Source organism: Rousettus aegyptiacus, unplaced genomic scaffold, assembly GCF_014176215.1.
Source record: "Rousettus aegyptiacus isolate mRouAeg1 unplaced genomic scaffold, mRouAeg1.p scaffold_m13_p_6, whole genome shotgun sequence".
In the NCBI taxonomy this organism is placed as follows: Eukaryota; Metazoa; Chordata; class Mammalia; order Chiroptera; family Pteropodidae; genus Rousettus; species Rousettus aegyptiacus.
In genome coordinates this window covers 21,442,982-21,464,577 of record NW_023416309.1, presented here as the reverse complement: position 1 = coordinate 21,464,577, position 21,596 = coordinate 21,442,982, and the positions used below count along the sequence as shown (strand labels likewise).

At 37.6% G+C, this 21,596-nt stretch overlaps 1 long non-coding RNA gene across 1 annotated transcript; it reads right to left on the bottom strand.

The window, feature by feature from the left end:
* Nucleotides 1–289: 289 nt before the first annotated feature.
* Nucleotides 290–13,308, bottom strand: LOC107517960. Its single transcript, XR_001598690.2, has 3 exons — nt 13,212–13,308; nt 2,520–2,615; nt 290–769 (listed from the first exon to the last, which is right to left on the bottom strand). It is a non-coding gene; the product is annotated as an uncharacterized LOC107517960 (long non-coding RNA).
* Nucleotides 13,309–21,596: the final 8,288 nt, after the last annotated feature.

The window sequence follows — 21,596 nt, the reverse complement described above, 5'->3', positions numbered from 1 at the left end:
GATTAGACATTTTTATAATTTGCGAAGCGATTCCCCTGGCTAGTCTAGTACTGTTACCTCTTAATTTATCAGTTATAGACATTATCCATTGACTTCTTGTTATGGTAGAGGAAGATTTTGGCCCTCTCCTATATCCTTCACCTCCCTCATCCTCCCAAATAGTTATATCATAATTTGAGGGTTAATACATTTTAAGTATTTTAGTTATTATGATTAAGTAAATACTGTTAGCTGCTAAGCCACATGTTATACTATGATTAATTATATTCTTGTGTAACTTTTTGTCTTTCCTGCAGTTAATAATTCCTTTATTTACTTAGTTAAGAAATACGAACTGCTTCATGAATTTGTATGTTCCTCTTGGGCAAGGGCATTGTTGATCTTCTGTTTCTCTTTTTAGTTGTGGTACGAGTGCTTCCAAAATTAAGTATTTCCAGGCTGCTTTGAGCCTTGATGGCTGTTTCCCTCTCATTAAAAATCCCTGAAAGCTGTATGTCCTACCTGATGACAAAAATCACAGGACCAACACCAAGCCCTACATATAACTGGTGCTCCATAAACATTCCCAATTTGGTTCGTTGCCCATGATCTCCCACCAATACCTTTGCATATTCTGTAGTAAACTAAGGATTACTCATCAAGGTTGGAAAAAATTAGACAACAGTCATATACATCGTGTGTAGTGGAACCACCCTGATTCTCAAACAGACTCTTCAAGATGCTCTGTAACTCTAGCCCCTGGAGAAACTCCATCCCTCTGGACAATCATCTGAAATTTAGAAGTAAATAAGAAGTGTCTTAGAATCTTCAAAGGAAAACAGCTTGTCACAAAGCCTGGGCCTTCACTCAGTTTGTTGGATCTTCCTTGACACATAATCTTAGGAAACATGATTGTTTTACAGTTTTAAGCAAGTTAGACGTAGCAGCAAATTCTAAAGGGAATGTTAATAGAAGTAGTCAAAGAATAGAAGGAAAGTTCAGCTTGACCTTGAGGGAAAAAAAAACAACTCGACGTCAGAACTGCATTATGATCTGCTAACAAAACAGATGTTTTTAATTATGGTTTTTGCCTCTCTCAAAAAGGCATTTTAGACATGTTTCCTTTCTCAGTTTTGAAGTCCTGGTACTTGATGGAGTGAACTTGTGTTATCTAGAAAATTTGTGTAGTACTTCACTCTTGATGATGCCAGGTAAACTACGTAGATAAATTCTATTTAGTCTTAACTCAGGCAATGGCAAAACTTTCTGGCTTGGAAAAGCCTTTATTTCTTATAGAATGTGTTTCTCAGAAACTTTACAGAAAAGCTTATAAAAACAAATTTAAGTAAAAGCAAAGAAGTTTATTTCTACTCTATGTTGACATAACTGTATTACATCTCATGTAAAAAAATTTTTAATAGTTTTGCTTGTATAGCTGTATTTTATAACCAACCAACCAAACAAACAAACAAACCAGAAACTCAGTAGTAGAGAAGGAAGTGGTTCCATTTTAATCAAGTAGGATTTGGTGTGTCATAGCCTCACAGCATGCTTGATCACCAGGGCTTGGATTGGACGTGTTCCATGTAAAAAATTTTGTCTAGAGCAAAGTGCCGGGAAAAACTTTGCTTTCCTTAAAGAGTATACATTTTTTCCTTGCACACATTGAAAACTGTGTGTGTGTGTGTGTGTGTGTGTGTGTGTGTGTGAGATTATTAAATTCAAGTCTTTTTCTCCTTTTTGACCATGAGCTCCATGGCACAGAGAACGTAACTTGCTTTTCTGATCATTACATCTTCAGAGCCTAGAATACTGTCTGGCACCTAATAGACATTTAGTAAGCATCTATTGCATTAATACTACTTAATTATACTCATTTTTCATTGTGGTCACCAGGAGCCTCTAAGTTAAATTTATAACTTTTCCACTACTGTATTATTGGGCTGAATGGTGTTCAGATCTCTATTTTTTTCACCCTCCTTACTTTCTATTTTAATATTAATTTCACTGACACATATTATTTTATTTGATTGTCTCAGTGCATGTTTTTCTGCTGTGAACCATCTTAAATAAATTGTTGAACAAATAAAATTGTTATAATTAAAAATAAGTTATCTACTACTACCAATAACAACATTATAATAAGTCTAATATTCATTTCACCTAATTTCTCCTAGATTAAAATACTGAAAAAGGAATGACTTTTTTTCTGGAAACTGTACCCACATATTCTAATGACAGCCAACACTTAACTGTCACCATTCCAAACTTCTCACTTGTACTAATTCATTTAATCCTCACAGTTGCCCTCAGATGCTGAGACTATTTCTCAAAGGAGAAAGAAATCACAGGGATAAATGTTACTAAAATTAGGTCAGTCTATGATTTATCTCTCAAGAATTTATCAGTTTCAAATAGGTTTGGCTGTTCATTACAAAATATTTAATAAATAGTGGCTTTAGAAATAAAGGTTTATATTTCTCACATGACAAATATTTCACTGGAAGGCATTTCAGGCTGGCACGGAGACTCCATATTACCTCCAAACTCCTATCTTTTCACTCCGCCATCCTTTGTATATCTTCATGCTTATCGCGTCATGGTCCAAGATGGCAGCACCATCACTATCATCATATCTGCGGTCCAGACAGGAAGAAAGAGAAAAACAAAGGCAAAAAAATTTTTACTGGACTTCTTATTTGGTTTATTTATTTGGTCTCCTTAAAAAAAAAAAAAAAAAAGAAAGCCTTTTCCTAGATGCCTCACCAGGTGACTTTCATTTATATCTCATTGGCCAATATGAGGTCACATGGCTACTCCTTTCACTTACAAGGGAATATGGGAAATGTAGTTTTTTTAGAGGTAAAGTACATTGCCATCTCTAATAGAATTGAGGTCCTATGTGTAGGCTATCAGCAGTGTCCCTAATGTCTTCATATGTGGATAAATAATACCAGTATATCATGGAAATTAGGACATCAGACTTTAGAGAAATAATAGAATGGACCCATTTTTATTCCAGTGTCACCTTAATGCCAAAAAATGTTTAAGCTTGCTTTGCACTATAGGTCTAGATCAAATTTCCCACATCCAATTATATTTGTTATAATGACTTTTTGTGCACTGAGATATCACCAGGTATTCTGTCTAACAGGATTTCTGACAATGATCTTGCAAATAGCATCTTCATCTAAAAAGTTTCAAAATTCATTAGTGTATCTAAACCCTCACATACACAAATATACAAAGATTAAAAATAAAGTAGTGCCAAGCAGCCAGGAATCAAGTAAGTAAAGAAATTTAGTGATAATTAGGATTAATTTTGAGGAAAATGATACTGTTGGGGATTCAGAAAAATAAACAACTGACATAATGAAATATTTGCAGTATTTTTTTCACCTTTTGTGAAGGGAATTGTTTTCCCAAAAAGCTGTGAATATCTGTTACATAAATATTAAATATAATTCCTATAATTACAATGGGGAAGAAACCTTCAAACACTATGGTTTAAATTAAGTTTATCTCCTCTATCCAAACCCCTTTTTCGCTAGATAAGGGAGCTATAATTTCTTCAACTTCTAAAAGATTGGAAGCTGAGAATGGGTTGAAGAAGTTGTTTTTGGTGCCATCATGATACAATACAACTGCTCAATAGTATTCTCCACAGAAAACAACTTAATAAAAATATGCAAATGTTAACAAACATCTTTAAAATGGTTAGAACTAGACAATTGAAAATAAGGCAATGGATCTCATAGAAGAACTTTGTTGCTTTATGCTTTTCATTTTAACTTCTTTAGATTTGACTGGTTTGTACAGGAGTGTAGTTTGAGGGAGAATTCAGATTCTCTGTTTTCTGTCAGGCAAACGCTTCTGTGCTATTACCATGCCCCAGTCAAGACGCCTTTCCTCCCTCTCTGCCCTGTTGGAAACCTATTTTTCAAGGCCACACCTACAAAGCCTTCTCTGATATCCTCTGTCTGCCCTTCTCTCCTTCCCCATAATCTGATTGAATCCATCATAGTACTGCTTGTGTATATCACGACCTTGTATTTTATCCAGTTCAGCAGGAGTCAATCAGGAATATCCCAGGCAACCCAAGTTACACAGTTGCCCTACTTATTTGGTCCAGGGGCCGCTGACATCCCTGAGGCATACATTCCCAAAACTTCTAGAAGGTCACAATCAGGAAAATAGGTTCAGGTTCTTGGCTGTCTCTTAAATCCCATTTGCATTTAGACACAAAGTGTCTGGACACCACCTATACACTACAAGAAACCTGCCTTTTGAGTTTTATATCTCATCTAATGGACTTTTTTTTTTTTTTCACAGAGAAACTATGCCTTTAAAGACATCACATGATGTAGGGGTGGGTGCTGGGCTGTGTGCTAGGTTCATAAACCAGCAAAGTGATGGACAACTTCTCAGCAGCCTCAGCATGCGCACAGACAGAATTCTTACATCAGCAAAGGATCGAATTGATGATCCTCCTTGTCATTTCTCTCAAGTAAAAATATGAATGTTGACTGTACACTAATTATGTATTGCATAAATCTTCTTTAAGTTTCAGGATTCCATGATTTTAATGAACTCCTTGTTCAAGCACTTGAGATACTATGAAGCTGTTTTTGAGAAAAGCTGTAGACTAGTCTCCAGGAATTCTAGTGGCTCATTTCCTCAGAGAGATGAAGTAGTTTTTCTACATTAATATACGTTAATATTTAGGACTTCTATGTCTAGAACCTCACCCTTCTCATCATCAAATTTCCAGAAGACATCCACACTCTTCACTTCCCATGCACTTCTCCCTCTACTACCATCTGGCTCCAGCAACCTCTGTACCATGGAAACTGTTCTGACAAAAACCAACAATAAACTCAGCTTGGGAAAGTCACTGAAAACTTTTCTTCCCACTGACCATTTTATTTTTAATGGATGCTTTTTTCCCTTTTATCTTCTCACATGGCATGCCCTCCTGATTCTCGGTCTTATTTGCTGACCCTTCTCCTTTTAACTACCTCTTGAATATCTGTGTTCTCCAGGGTTCTGTTCTAGGCCCTCTTTCTTCCCTACCCTCATATTCTTCCATGGCAAACACATTGACTCCCATGGCTTCAACCAATACTACACAAACAGCAATCGTGGGTTTTAAATTATCTAACCAGCTCCAAATTATACTACTTAATTTCTTCTGTAAAAATGACTTTTATTAGGCAATTAAAAGTGATTTAATTTTTAGAATTTTGTGGTATATTTTCCCCATAAATATTCAAATCCACCTGCTTTTATAGCCTGTCAGATTTTTGTGTAAAGATTTTTGTGCACAGATTTTTGGTTAAGAAATTTGTCTGAGTTCAAATCTCAAATCCACCACTTACTAGTATGAGGTTGTACAATAAATTATGTAACGTCTTTGTGTCTCAATTTCCTCAACCTATAAAATAGCGTTAATAATAATAAGCCCTACCTCATACATTTTTAAGGAAGATTACAGGAACTAAACTATATGCAAAGCATTTAGAACAGTATCTGGTAATATAAGTCCTATATGCCTATTAGCTGATATTCTTTTATATGGTCAACTTATATATTTAAGATTCCCACATCTCTCTGCAAGATGTATTCTCTTTTGCGGACATTGAACTACCTGTGCATGTAGAGATGCATAATTACCTTAGTTGCAACATGCCCACCACTGAACTTGACATTTTTTCCAATAGACTTTCTCTTCTGTTCTTTATTTGCATGAGTGGTATCACTTATCACTCTCCACACAGCTAAGAAATGTCATTTTTAGTTTTAACTACTTGCCCTCATCCATCTAAATGGTCATGTTGTTCCTACTTTCCAAATGTTGTAAATTGGACCCACTTCTTCACTACTACCGTCACTCATCTCCTCTCAACTTGACTCTCACTTCCTATTTCTAAGACACCGGTCTGGTCACATAACTCCACTGTTTAACAGTCTTTCAGGCACTCCATTGTCTTTAACAGTGCTATATAATAGAATTTTCTATAGTAATGAAATTTTCTGTATCTGTGCTCTCCAGTATGATTGCCGCTAATCACATGTGGTTATTGAGCACTTGAAATGTGGCTGGCACAACTGAGGAAATGAAATTATTTTTAATTCTAATTAGTTTAAACATAAACAGCTCATTTAACTGGTGGCTACCATATTGGACAGCATAGATTTACAGGACAGAGCCCACACAACTTGGCCTGGAAAACTTTACACTCCCTACCCCCTAACATCCTGCACCCTGACACTCCCTGTACTTTTATACATTCATGTTTTTGAATATGTTGTCCCTTTTGCTTAGAAGGAATTTATACTTATTAAACATTTTAAAATGTAAAAATGAATAAATGAAACATAGAAGACTAAATTTGATCAGTAACTGGATACTTATACTTTGAGTGCTGGGCATTAACAATCTTGTGTTTTTGTCATCTCTAATCACCTTCGATCATTGGTACGGAGCCTATCAAAAGACCAGTTAAAACAATTGACTTTAAAATAGGTTGGCCAAAGATTTATGCTGGTCATTCTGACTTTAGATTCTCAAGGCTCTACTCCTGTGCTAAATTAAATTATCAGAAAGGCATACATCTAACTTCCCTTAATATTTCTATACTTACTAAGGCTACAATGTAACACTATGCTTTCATTTTTTTCTTTTTATTTTACTGTAAGAAATAGTCACATGGGGACTGAATTTTCAATAAAATTCTATCAAAGACACTATTCATTATGTAGTTCAATAATGCTTCTTGAAGAAAGACCTGTGTGAGAATTCTCCTGCTAATACAATACTAGAAAGATTTTATCCTTTGTAACATACTTGCAAACATCCTTTCATTAGCTAATGACAGCTACATGACCTTTCACATTTTCCTCTGGCTGCCAAGAAGCTCGGAGTTAAATTTTATGCACTGTAATTAGCAATTTTTTTAAGCTCAAGGTAGACTTCATTCTTTAATCTCTGTCTTAATGGTTTTATTAGATCTATGTTATTTGTTCTTAGTAGTCTCAGATCGCTTTATATTATCAAATATTTTTTACATATTATAAATATTAAATAAAATATATAAGATTTCTCATTGTGAATTATCTATTTGCGTGTATATTTCCTCTTTAGCAAGTCAATTTCTTAGAGACAAAAGCTCACCTTTTCTCATCTGTTGAATCTTCTCTGTGGCTGTCATAGGGTCTTACTTACTTAGTAGTCAGTGCTAATAAGTAGTAATGATATCAAAGATAAGTAATTCAGTCAAAATAGAAGTTTTGTGGTCTAATTCTAATATTTTTTAAAACTACTTGTAGAGCTGAGCTACATTATTAATAAATCGTAAGGCTGAAAACAATACATAAAATTATGTTCAAGGTCATTAAAATCAAAGAAATACAAATTAAAATACTAAACTACTGTTCTTGGACTGTATTGTTAAAAAAAGCTTGAGTTTTTTTTTTTAATGATAAGTCACATACTGTCAAGCATCCTCAGAAATAAATAGAATTCTAATCAATAGATGTGATCAGAACAACCTTTCCAGAAGAAAATGTGACAATTTGGGTGAAAGCTTCAAAAATGTTTATATCTTTGGTATTGCAATTATATTTCTAAAGATTTTACCCTAAGAAAACAATAAATGTTCCAAAAAAATTCATATTCAAGGACAGTTTCACATTAAAACTTACAATAGTAATAAAATTGGAAATAACCTGACTGTCGAACAATAGAAGAGTGAAAATTAGTGCAAATGTTGCAATTTGGCAACATTTACATATGCACTCTATCTAGTGATCCTTTTTCTAGGAATATACCCCAAAAGAATATGTGACATAGTGTATATAAAAGGATATTTATTTAAGCATTATTAAAAATTTCCGACTCTAGGGAATTAGAATAAGACTTAGAACCCCTATGTGATGAAATACTAGGCAGCTATTAACTTGGTGCCATAGAAGAAAATGTATTGACATAAGAAAATGAACACAATAAATTGTTTAGATACAAATATAGTTACAAAGTAGCATTTATAATATATAATCGCTTTTTAATATAAAAATTATGTTAACAGGTATGCAATATGCTTTTCTGTACTTTTCAAATTATCTACAATGAATAAGTAGTAGTTTTTTTAAAAATCAGAAAATCTAAGATAAGTGTGCATTTATGGTTCTAAAGTCTCTGTATGGAAACTGCTAACAATAAAATGCCAGACTTCTGAGAAAAACTGTTTTTTAGGGGTGGGTCAGGCGCTTTACACTGTCTGGGCTTAGGCACTTTATAGAAGTTCCATTAGGGTTTTATGAAGTGCTAGTTCATCTGAACCACGCCAGGAAGCCAGGGCTACTGAGGCAGGAGGCTTACATCACCCTGGAGCCCACACACAGACCAGAGCCTGTTCTTCACGTCTTCTTGCCCTAACCTGGCACACCACTTATGGTTTCCCCATCGGAGGGTCTCATAAGCCAGCAAAATCTCTCTCCAGAAAAGAACCCAACCTCTAAGACAAGCAGGAGGTGCAGGAGGAAATGGCCTGGTCATGTTTTCTATTTGGCTGCTGCGTCCCGGTAAATGGGCCTCCTCCGTACAAAAAAGGTAAAGCATGGTGTTTTACTTTTTGGTCTATTTTGTAAATTATTATTTAGATGCACTAAGTAGTAGTAAGAGGTCCGAAAAGATGTTGCTGGCAAAGTCCCAAATCTAATTGCATATTCAATGTAATTAAATTTGGAAAATGTTACTGAGCACCTTCACACTGCAGGGAACTATGCTGAATGATGTGGAGTATACCAAAGGCAAGCCAACATTCAGTAAGCATCTACCAGAAGCCAGGCGCCAGTTCAAACTTTACATTCTTGTTCTCACATTCCCTCAGTCACCCTGGGAATTAGTTTATGTGACTCCCATTTAACAGATGACATGGAGGCACAGAGCAGAAAAAGAATTTGCTAAAGCCCAGATACTAGGTCTTGGAGCTAAAATCCGCACTCAGATCAGCCGGATTCCAAAACCCACTTTTTCTCTACTATTGACCTGTTTATCAATCTCTGCCTTAGAAGTTTACAAGTCATGCATCCAATTACTTTTTTTAAAAAAAAGAAAAAGTAAAACAGGGTGGTGGTGGTGGGGGGGGGGACAGCCTCTAAGCACAGTTCACACCTTTAAAGGAAGACAAAGAAAGGAGAGTACCTCCTCCAGGGACACTGGAGAAAATTCTTCACAAAAGGGAATGGTGGCACATAAACCATGATGTGGAGATTCCATAGGATTCTGGCAGGATGGCAGGCAGCACGAGCATTCCAGCAGCTCACAACAGCAAGGGCAAAGGCACAGAGGTAGAACCATGGGTCTGTGTCTGAGAAATGGTGAGAATCTATGGGGTGCCTGGAGGCTATGGGCGGAGACGTGGCTGGCAAGGCAGGTTCAAGCCACACCATATAGAGGCCCAAATTTGTCTTGCAGTTTTTGAGCAGAGGAACAGCACAATCAGAATTATGCTTCAGAATGTTTACTTAGAAATATTTGGTCCACTTTACATTCCCTCCCCCCTTTTAATTTCACAAGGGAATTTTAATATTTGAAGAGCAAATAATGGCCATCTTGAAAGGTCGGGGTTTGTTCTGTTTTGTTTTTTGTTTTGTCTTTTTCTACTTTTTGTATGCGACTTTTCTTAGCGAGGTTCTTAACTACAATGTTAAACTGACCATTTAGGAACTCACTGTCTGAGCCTTGATTATTAGTCTTTCATTATAGACCAATGTTATTTTCCCATTCACCAAATTACTTCAATAATGGCAAATGTGGATTGGTTGCTAAGATATTTCCATCAGCTCAGCTTCGTTAATGAATATGGATGTTGATGAATAGGTGAGCCCATCAGTTTCCCCTTAGGATCTGTGTCATTATAACCTCTCCACACACTGAAATCAGCTCAAGTGGCTCAGTGTTTTAGGATGGAAAGCTGGGATAACTGGACAAAACCAATAGAAACTTAATTTGGAAGCAGAAAAAAAAATGTCCATGAACATAAAAAGCTAGAGAGAGATGAAAATTACCTGCTTTCTTTTTTGTTGTAACTCTTCAATGCTGCCTGACAATCAATTCAATTTAATATAACCCCCTGGGAAGCACACTTCCTTTCTAAGCAGGAAACCGTAAAATGTCAGAAATACATAAAAGGCTTACATCTGGAAGAGGAGAGACAGGTATGCTTCTAGAAGGAACACCTATGAGTTGAACCCTGAGAATTAAGCAATTGGCACTGCTCCTCTACTAACATTTCTTTATTCCCAGCATAAAGGTGGCAGCTTAGGGACATACAGAAGACACCTCACTCAATATTCTGAAGGAGATTATGAGTATCAGCACTAGAAATGAAAGTCAAGGGACAGTAGAAGGTATAATGATCAGTTCTGATAGACTCGGGAAGTAGGACAGGTATCTTCTCTCCATTCCCTCTACCTCTCCCACTCTCACTCCAAGTCTGCGCCCTCGGCCCCTCACACTTGAGTTCCTTTACAGTCACTTGTTTTGTTCTCCTTTCTTTATTCTTTCCCTATTCATGGTCACCCTGCAGGAAACCTCCAGTGAAGCTACATACCTGCTCATTCACCACCCCTGACTCTGTGACGACTCCCTACTTTCTATTGCTCTGGATTTTCAAGCAACTTTCAGAGGAACACCTAAGTACTATGGACAAGCCTCAGGAGTAAGGTGGAGGGCATGGCAATAAGAGGTGGGTCTCAGACCCACTCCTCCACTTCACCCAGAACTAATCATTCTCATCTATTTTGTTCACTGAGCTTCCAATATTTCTTATTAAGAAAGAGCTTTCATCGCCAGACATTTGAGAACCACTGTTGCACATCTCTGTAAGTCTGGGCTCACACTTCTCATCATCTAGCCCACGGGCTTCACCAGTCTTGTTTCCAAAACATTCTCCTTCCTACCATTTCTCAGTATATTCATTCTGTTTCAACTCCCTCCACGTCATAAAGAACTCTTTTTTTTTTTGAACTCCTTCTTAGAATTCTTTGAGTCCTAGCCATGTCTTTCCTTGCAGTCCATTTCTAGTGCATTTTCATCTCCGATGGCTTATTTGCCCAAGAGGACCAGAGGCCCGGGGTGAGGCGAGGGCCCCATTTGCAGAGACATCCACTACTCACTCACACATGGAGTCCTCACACATGGCTCCTTCCCACCCTTCTGCACTTGCTGACAGCTTCCTCCACCCTCGCTCCACACACATTCAGAGACTGGGCCCTCTGTTTTTTGTAGTTTACCTCCTGCCTCTCTCAGTCATTTCTGGGGTCCATTCTGTTCCGATCTCCCCTCATCAGATGTAGTGCACATCTAGTCAGTACCCCATAATGTACCATGTAATCATTCCCTGCCTTGAATTGTTCTCTGGTTGTTTCAGGTGTCACTTTTGCCTCCTCCGACCGAGCTGCAATGGACTGACTGGGTCTTACACTTCTCAGTAAAGGCAGATGGCCTGATTGGCTTTTGGTAAACTACACTCACAGGTCATTAGATGAGTCGACTCCTCTTTAATTCCAAAAGAAGAGAATTTTCTCTCTGTTTTGAAAGGCCAACCCCACCTTCATAGTCGATGCTGCAAATTACTGCTGTAAAAATCATGAATATGTATAAAATAGTGTGTTTTTAAAGAAGAAGCCACAGCACTATTGACCTCATTTGTGTCCTGGTCAGACTTTTATAGTTGTTAATAACAACAACAACAACAACAACAACAAAAACCACAGTCACATTAGGCAAACCTGTAGCAGGGATGTAAGGATTCAGGTGAGCACACGAAATCCTTGAGCAGCAAGGGAAGTGACGTTAAAGCCTTCTCTGTTCCCAGTAGAGACCAAGACTACCCCCAGCATCTCTCCAGAGATGGAGAAGTCTGCTGTTCAAACCAGGGCAGTTTTGTTCCCTGGAGCTTCCCTGAGCCCCTCTTTTCCTGTTTCCTCATAACCTCCCAGCTACCCTATAACTTAAGAATGTTATGTAGACACACGCTTATTCCCGCAACCCCAAATGCTGAGAAACCTTTCAGTTCATCACTGACAGACACTCTCCCAGGTCCTTCCGTTCAAATCCTCAGAGATTTGCACAGTGCATTAATAGTGTGCCATTGGCTCCCTTGATTTAACCTCTTCTATTTTCTCAAAAAGTACTCCGAATTTCAAAGTGCGTGGACAGAAGGAAATCAGAAACCTGGAACCTACCTGGGCTAGACTGAGTGTGCCTGATCAGTCAAAACTGACGCCAAGAGGATCTGTCTCAGAGAAGCTTCTTATATCAGTCCTCTTAAAAATTCCCTAAGTTTAAACAGACTGCAATTTTGCATGCAAATTGAAATAGTCTCAAGCTAACTAAGCTTTCTATTATTTGTATTTAGAGGCCATTAAAAAAGCAGTTTCCTCCGGTTATCTCAAAATAATTTTATGCATATGCGTCCTGTGAGCTTTCCTCAGTGAATATCATCATATTATGGGTTTTTTGACTGCTGGACAACATAGTATTTGTCTGTCATTCAATAAAGAATATTTTGAGATTGAGCTTAGTATCTGATAATCAGCACTTTTTTTAAGACGAAAACTTCCAGGAAGCAGATTTCGTAAATTCTACTGGGTTTTGATGTTACCCATCTTATTTTCATTAGAACAAATAAGTTAGAAAAACTTTTTGTATCATAGTATTATTGGCTTATGGTTCTTCATTCTGCGATTTTTAACATGAAAATTGTTCCCATAAAGTGACGACCAAAAATAAATGAGAATTCCCACCAGACTTCTAACAAAAACATAGTCATGTTGTAAATTTCAGAAACAAGAAACTTAATTAATTTTCCAGGAAAAATTATAGAGACACAACCAGCATTTTCTGCACAAAAGATACATAACACCAAAATCAAACTAAACATTTTTAGACTACTTTACCTTCAGTGATAATAAATTATTGAATTTTCTGCCAAAGGAAAGACTTACAGAACCTGCAAGACTCAGGTAAAACAGAAAATAAATCAGTATTATTGGACATTAATGATTTTTGTCTTCGAGATGGATTTGACAGTCAACAACAATGATTCTGTCTCACTCACATTGAATCATGTAGAAAGGAGGAATTTTGAAATTGGCATTTCCCACATAATTTATTGCCTGCAACTAAAAACAAACCTGGTTTTCCTGGTACCTCTCAACTTTACCTTCAAAAGAGCAGAACTCCCTTAACAAGGAGTGTTGTGAAATCAGAACTCTGCTGTAGGGAAGAAGCTCTTCAGATTCTTTCTGCTACCACTTTCTTTCTGATTGTACCGATGTGCTTTGATATATACAGTATTTGCCTTTGCTTATATTCTCCCTAATAATCTACTTGATGCAAGATACACACAACTCTATTGTTATTTTTAGCAGACAGGCAGGTCCTTTTTTCTGATTCTAAATATAGACATAATACATTGTCCAAGAATTAATTGCTCTCTCTTCTGTGCTCTCCCAGCCAAGGGTAACTCTGTTCTAACATGAGTAACATAAGTTGCCTTATTTATGGAGTAGCTAACAAACCACAAACGTCTCCCTGGATCATACTCCTTAAAGAAAATGAGTGTCTCCACCAACTTTGTATCTCCCAAGGTCCTTGATATAGTACCTGGTGGTGTCAAGGGACAGCCTGCAGACGTCCCAGATCCCCCCCACCACCAGCAATCCCAGATAAACACATAATCCGAGAGAAATTGCACTTGGCAAACTCAATCTTAAAACAATTTTTCTAGCTCACTCCTTTTCATCTTCCAACTTTGGATAACCCAAGCCTCCTTCCTTAATAGAAATTCTAGAGTTGTCTGTCACTGTGGAGAAGGAAGTAGGGGGCAAATAGGGGAGGAAGGTCAGGAGAGAAAGTGAGAGAGAAGGAGGAACAGAGATGGGTAATATTTTTGAGACCTATATGCCTGGAATCATGTTAAATACTTTCTATGACTTATCTCATTTAATCCTACTAACAACCCTAAACTCACAGTTACCAGTAAGAAGCAAAGCCAAACACTCAGAAATTGTTAGGGGATTGAATACATGATCTTGTCACTGACCTTTACCTTTCCCCTGGCATTTTGATGGGATGGGTCAAGAACTAGAGTAAATTAAAAGCAGACCATCATTTCACTCCGCCGCATTTCAGGCACACACACATTCACCTGCCTATCAGATTGGATAAAGTGCTTAGTGTGTTTGGCCAAAGACACAGAAAATTATTGAAAATATGGCAGCCACAGAGGGAGGATCAGGTACAGCATATTTCAGTATGGCTTTTGGAACTGCTAAAGTAGGGACACAGTTAGGTGTTAAAGATAGCATCCACAGAAAGTAAAGTCTATCAGAACCTAAAAAGCCCAGTTTTTGCTATACTACAGCCTTCCATATCCAGGATTTCAGACAAACTTCCCATTCCAGACAAACTTCCACTAACAAGCTATGTATCTACATTAAAGGAATGTTTACAAATATTGAGTTCCTCTGGTTCTCGAATCACATTCAGCCTTCGTGAGGCCACATGCTCCTCAAGAAAGATAAACCAGAGAAAAAACAGAGAAAAACACCATGCTTAGGTGTTCTGAATAATCTCTTGGCCTCCAACTTCCCCAACTGGGGAAGCCCTGCGTACTCAATAAACCTCAAAAAAAAAATTTAGTGTAATATTTCCAAAAGTGTGAACCATCACCACTTATGTCAAAATTCCCTGGTGCATTTGTTGAAAAAGCTCATACCTCACCAATTCTGGATCTCCTAAATCTGGGGCTGGAAACCAGAAATCATCATTGTTAACAAGTTCTGGTGCTGCCCCTGTTCACCGATGTCTCAGCAAGCTGTGTGTGTGTCGGGGGACGAAGAGGGGAAATGGCGGGGGCGGGGGAGGGAGCAAGGGAGAATGCTCTTGGCTTGCAAAGAGGGTCTCATTTATGTGAGAATAATCTTCCATTTAAAACATTCAAAACCCATTACTGTTGCAAACTTTCATTCCAGTGCCTGGCTTTGTAGAAGAAGCCAGGGACCTAAAGTTTCAAGCTTTCTTAAAATTGTACTCATTAAACAGCATGTTAATCATGGGTCAGGGATTGCACATTATACAACCCATTAAACGTAAACGTTCGTATGTTCCTGGAAGACCACAGATTGTATAAAAATACAAATGATCCAGTGGTTAAAATAATTGGCTATAACGAACAGCAAAATTAATTATGGATGACCACATTGTTTACCCAGTTGACCTAAGTCATTAGCAGGTGTAATGGATCAGGTAAAAATAAAATGTATTTTGGCTTCTACTCTGCATGTATCCAGTGCAATCCCAGGATCTCACTGCCAGCCCAGAGGATATATACAGGAGACAGTGTATGTGAGCCAGTGTTCCTCCAGAGAAATATTAACTATAAACCATGATAATAATATAATCTATTATGAGATCCTGGATTTATTATAGAGCAGAAGAAAACTGTTCACCTTTTTTTAGTTAAATTCACTCTTCTGCACCACCAAGATGTCTTGTCTTCTGATTTAGCTAAGCAATGACTTACTGAATTAACATTTTCACCAGTGTGTTCTGTGGAATACCAACCCTGAGAGATATTGGTGGGATTTGGAAGGGGGTGTGGAGGCAAAGCTTCCGAACAAATACTTTTGAAAAATGTCACCTTCTTGACCACCTTTTGGAAAATCACAGTGCAAACTAGCCCGTTAATGGTTCTGAGAGCCCAGCAATAAGCTCATGTTAGTTCTGCATTAGTCAGTGTGCCTGGCAGCAGGCAGCAGGACAAACTCTGCCTCCCCTGAGAAAAGGGAGTCACATAGAGGACATGAAGTAGCTCCCAGAATAGATGGAAGGCTGGAAAACCAAAGGTGTCAGGCACAGAAAAACATCAACACGATCAGGCTAGGGCAGCGCTGTGGCCACTGTGAGTCATCTCATTTCTTCCTTTGACTTTATATCATTTCCCCAGATGAACCGGTCTCAGGAAGAAGCATTCAAACAGACAAGCTCAGGTATGATGAGGCCTATTCTCTGATTAAGAGGAGCAGAGGAAATTATCATCTACCCTGTCAGATGCTTTATGGGGGGCAATGAAAACCTTGACTCCAGGATATGTGTGTTGGACAGTCCCCTCCCTCTAGACTTACACCCCAATACCAATTTTCCAGCTCAGCTATGCTTACCCAATATTTCTCAAAATTATTCTACCACCATTTCTTCACACAACACCTATTAACAGTATAACATGCTTTTGGAAATGAGGTAAATAATAGTTAGTGGGGTATGGGATTAATATGTATCATACACTATGGTTGATTCTGAAGGTATACTGAGCTGTCATTTGTGTTTGCAATAGTATTCTGAAAAATTGCCCTGAGAAGAAATAAGTTCTGAATCAAGTCATTCCAAATGTTGCTATTCCCCCAATTTTTTTTATAATCTACATGAACTTTGGTTAAACTAAATCCCAAGGGCAGCCTCGAAGAGGGGTGGGGGGGAGAAATTAACGAGAGGGCACCTGCCATCTCTGGGTATTTTGAAGGGGGTCAGTAATTCATGGTCTCAGTAACAGTAGGGAAGAGGATGATGTTTTTATTCTCTTCATTAATACAATTATAATAATCTGTAGAGTATTTTATGTTTCGTAGCATGTTTTCACCCATCTTACCTCTTTGATAGCAAAAGCTCTGGGCTGATTGTTCTCATGTAAGCCCAGGGTTCTCTGAACTCCAGCACACAGACCTGCCTTCTCCTTGCTCAGCAGTAGACTGGCTCCTTGAGTCACTGCCTAGAAGTGTCTCTGACTAGGAAATGCCCCCAGCAACAAAACTACAAGCCAGGTCTTATGTGATGCTGATAGAGGGAAAGATGCTACTCTCTGCCGCTGTAGCATTAAGAGTTCTGTTGTTTGTGTCTCCAGTTTTCCCACACTTTGGAGTCCAGAGTATTTACAATCAAATTAATCCCCAGAGAGTAAATGAACTCAATGCAGGAGAAATGAAGACCAGTAGGGATGCAGCTGGTCCACACATGACACAGCTGAGTCTCACAAGCCTGAATGTTAGTCATCCAGCTACTTACAGACCTCAAAGGAGACCAAGGTCCAGCATATTGGTTCTGACTTAGTGTCTAAAAGAGGCATAGGCTATGTCAGCCTCTGCCTGCTTCTGCCTCTGCCCAGCCTATGTTAGGCACTAAAAACCTGACCCTTGCAAGCCCAGCTCTGTCCAGAAGTGAGTGCCTGGGCTGGCAGCACACTAACTGCTCCTCCCCACCAATAAGCAGGGCCCAGATAGTCCACACCCATACGTTGGGCTAGATATCTAACATTGAACCTGACTAACCAGCCAGATCGTTGCCAGGAAGTTGCTACTTTTACTCCAGTTTCCCAACTGGAGGACACACAGGCCCCACGACCCAGGTCTCTTCAGTTGACCCATGTTTCTTATACCTTCTTGCTAATGCTAATAAACCTCTCTGTCAGACAGGATTAGATGTGGCTACACCTGACAGAAAACCCCGAATAAAGAGGCTTAATACCAAAAGGTTTGTTTCTGTGTGTAAAAGAAATCTAAAAGTAAGTGGTCCAATATTGATAAGCTGACTTTACAAAGTCATCAAGGAACTTTGGAAAAGACAGAAGAACTCCTCTTATTCTATTCCTCAAGGGCTCTCTGCATCCACCACAGCTACATTCCAAGCAGCAGGACAGAAGATAGAGGGAAGATACAAGGACTTTCTCCAGCTGCCTGTACTTTTTAAAAGAAAACTTTCCAGAATTTCTTCATAATTTTCACTTTATTTCAATGGCCAGAATTTAGACATGTTGCCATATGTAGTTTCAAGAAAGGCTGGGAAACATAGTTTTATTATTGAATGCCTTACCACTCCCAATAACATAGGGATTCTGTTAGTGTATTAGTTAAGATTGAGTTCATATTAATGTAGGCAGTCCAGGGCTGATTTGGTGGCTCCACAATTGCCAGGGTCTCAGATTCCTTTTACCTTGTACCTTTGCTATCCTTATCATGGGATTTCTACATTGTCCTAATCAGTTCAGGCAGCTATAGCAGAATGCCACTGACTAGATGGCTTAAACACTGACATTTGTTTCTCACAGTTCTGGAAGCTGGGAAGTCCAAGACCAAAGCAGATTTGTTTCTTAGTGTGGACTCTCTCCCTGGCTTGCAGATAGCCACCATCTTGCTTTGTGCCCATATGATCCCCTTTTTGTGTGTGCACAGAGAGAATTCTGGTTTCTTTTCCTCTTCTTATAAAGACACTAATCCCATGATGGGACTGACCCTCATGATGTCATCTAAACCTAATTACCTCCCACACTAAGCAGTGTTAAGCTTTCAACATATGAATTGGTGTGAGGAGGACACAAACATTCAGTCTGTAACACACTTTATAGTCTATAATGGCTGCTCCTGGTCCATCCTTCACATCTATAGTCTAACTAGCTAGAAGAAAGAAAGTCTAGAGACTTTAAAGAATTCTGGAAGATGGGGAAATACATATTAGAGATAAGTATCAATTTCTGTCATCAGTTGTAAGAAAGACGAAATGGATGTTGGACAAGAAATATCTACTATTACCTACCTAATTCCACTGGGACATCCACTGATGCTGAGACTTGCCTTTGTCTAGAAGCTCAGTCATAGTTCTGAACCCTGAATTAGATCCCTTACGTCTAATTCCTGATGAGTTGAAGTAGATTTTGCCTGTTGGGTTTGAAATGCTGGGGTCACCTTAGAGCTGGACAATTGCTTCATCCTTAACATCCCCTTCCCTTCCCTAACTTTTCCTGAGAGCTCTCAGCATATTTTATATTGCAGGCTTAGCCAGTTTTGACAAAGAAACAAAGATTGTTGGTTACTTAAAAAATATTTTTCACACATTTCTCATCATGAAATAGGTTTAATCTCATGGACGTGCCCCTTTTTAAATTGGCCTTTTGACAGAGCCAGATGTATTTTCATTAGGAAACAAAAGCACATGGATGAATGAAAGACCGATTGAATGAAGGAGGTTTTGGCTTCGACTCAACTCACTGCCCTCTCTATCATAATGTAGGGAAAAACTCACCAATTTCGACCAATAAAAATCTCAGGTTCAGCCCATCATCTAGAAACAAAATAGCCAATGAACATTTTTAAACAAGCATGCCACGAATAAGTTATTTTGTCAAGTTCGGAGAAATTTTATAGATGTTTAGAGGTTATAAACACGTCTGCTGCTCCTGCGTGAGGTCAACAGACCTAAGCACGTTAGACTTGGGAAAGGATAATAGGACCTTGATTCACATCATCCTGAATACATGTACCAGTGAGAATACTGACTTCACAATAAAAAATCTGGGTTTGTAATCTGGTTTTAGCAAGAGCTTTGTAACTGTAGGCAAGTTTTTTCATCTCAAAGAACCTCAGATTTTTCTTCTTTCTAATGAAATGCCATTGTTGAGTTGTTTGAAGATAAGTGACCACATGTGAGAAAAAAGCTAACACTATGTTTGGCCCACAGAAGATGGTCAGCAAATGTTCTCTGAGTCTGAATTTATACAGAGAAAGGGTTTAGTGCTATAGTAATGAAATACAGTGCATATCACTTTTTTTTAAAAAATAGGCTTTTAAAAAATTCATTCTGAACCTCCCATTCTAGAAAAGCTGAATATTTCTCAAAGCTCAATAGCTAGTGTAGTATTTAGTACCATGAGCTAGTCAGCTATCTTTCATTAAAAAAATATAAAAGCTTGTATTGGAAATTATACCCATAAAGTCCATTTAGTTTTACAACTTAATTATATGCAGTAAAACTTTACTGCCACATTTAACAGGTATTAACCTAATTCTTTGTAAACAAAAGCAGTATTTGACTAGAAGTGAGCCCTAAATTGAGAGAAAAAAAAAAGGACTCCCTTAAAATATTTCCTTCGTATTTATTTTTCAAGAAAGGTCAACTCAGCTAATGCATGGGTTTGCTTAATGTCTTATTTGTGTTATCTCAATATTTTTAGTAAAACAAATTTGTTACTATGGTGTTCAATTTTAGCATTACCACGAAATGGGCCAATATCAGGAAGTCAAAAACAACTATGAGTTTTGCAATAAAAAATTTTAGTCAATTGAGTTTATATATTGGTTAAAACAATCTTTAAAACTCAGAGAATAGCTGGAGAAGATGAGTATTTTAGATAGATTAACCTCTTACTATATTCTGGAGGATTTTTCACTTTCTTTATAATAAAACCAAAAAAGAAAATGAATCTATCCAAGTGCCAAAAATACATTACTTTTAATCTTTACATACTTCAGAGTGAAATCTTACCATAATTTTCAACTTATTTAATGCATTTCTGTATAAGATAAACTATTCTTTAAAGTTATCAGTAAAAAACTATAAGACATCAATAGGTCCTTAAAATATGTTTCATATAGAATATTTACAACTCATAGCTTCAGAAAGTGTCAGGATACATATGCATAAGCAATAATACAGACTTCTTCGGTGATTATCTGAAATTCAAATTGACTCACGACTATTTATTGGCTAGTGTATAATCACAGATAACAAATTTATATAATGAATGAGATCCACACTTCACAAGACACCATATCAGCATCACCAACTATCATTTGTGGAGCTCCCTACTAGATATGCAGCCATATGGTAGATTCAAAGACATATAAAACATAGTCTCTGCCTCAACAAGTTTGTATTATTATTCTGAATGTTGATAATTCTAACATGTTACATTTGTATAATGCTTTTAAATTTACCAACTATACTTACATCCATTATTTCACTTAATATCCTCAATATCATCCTTGATATCCTTATAAGGTAAATTGTAGAACAGGTAAAAACATTTCCATTTTTTAGATTAAGTGAGTCTCAGCAATTAAGCAACAGCCCAGGGTCACAAAATTAGACTGATGGCAGAAGTCATATTAGAACTGTGTTTATATTTAAGAATTTTTCTACTCTAATAAACTTCTTTGAAACATTTATTTAGGAAGTCCAAACATATTTATAAGATTTATAAAACACCAATGCAGTATGGTAAATGCAAAGGCTAAGTGACCAATATAAGGTGTATTAAGGAAACTGTAGGGAGAAAATTTTTAGATCTGAGCTCTTTCTGCACAGGCTTCAATAAGATGAATCTTAACTGGTTGTGAAGAATAGTTAACACAGAGAAAAGCAAAGAAGAATCAGGAAGGCCTTGCAGACAGGGCAAGTAAGTTTGATCCATATGTGCTGCTAGAACAACCATACTCCTAGGAGGCACAATAAGTGGAAGGTAATCACAATTTTTTTTCACACTTAACCCTATAATACCTAGCACAGGCCCTCTAAGCACTGTAGACTGTAAACAATTTATAGTACTGACTTCCTTCCATAACAGATCCTCAGTAAATGTCTAAATGTCTGGTGAAGAGAAAATGAAAAAAATTAATGAATCAGAATAAACAAAGGGACAGACAAACGTTCATTCAAAGATTGGAAAATCCCAAGGATTCAAAGATTTGGAAATCCCATCACATTCCTAAATGAGTCTGTT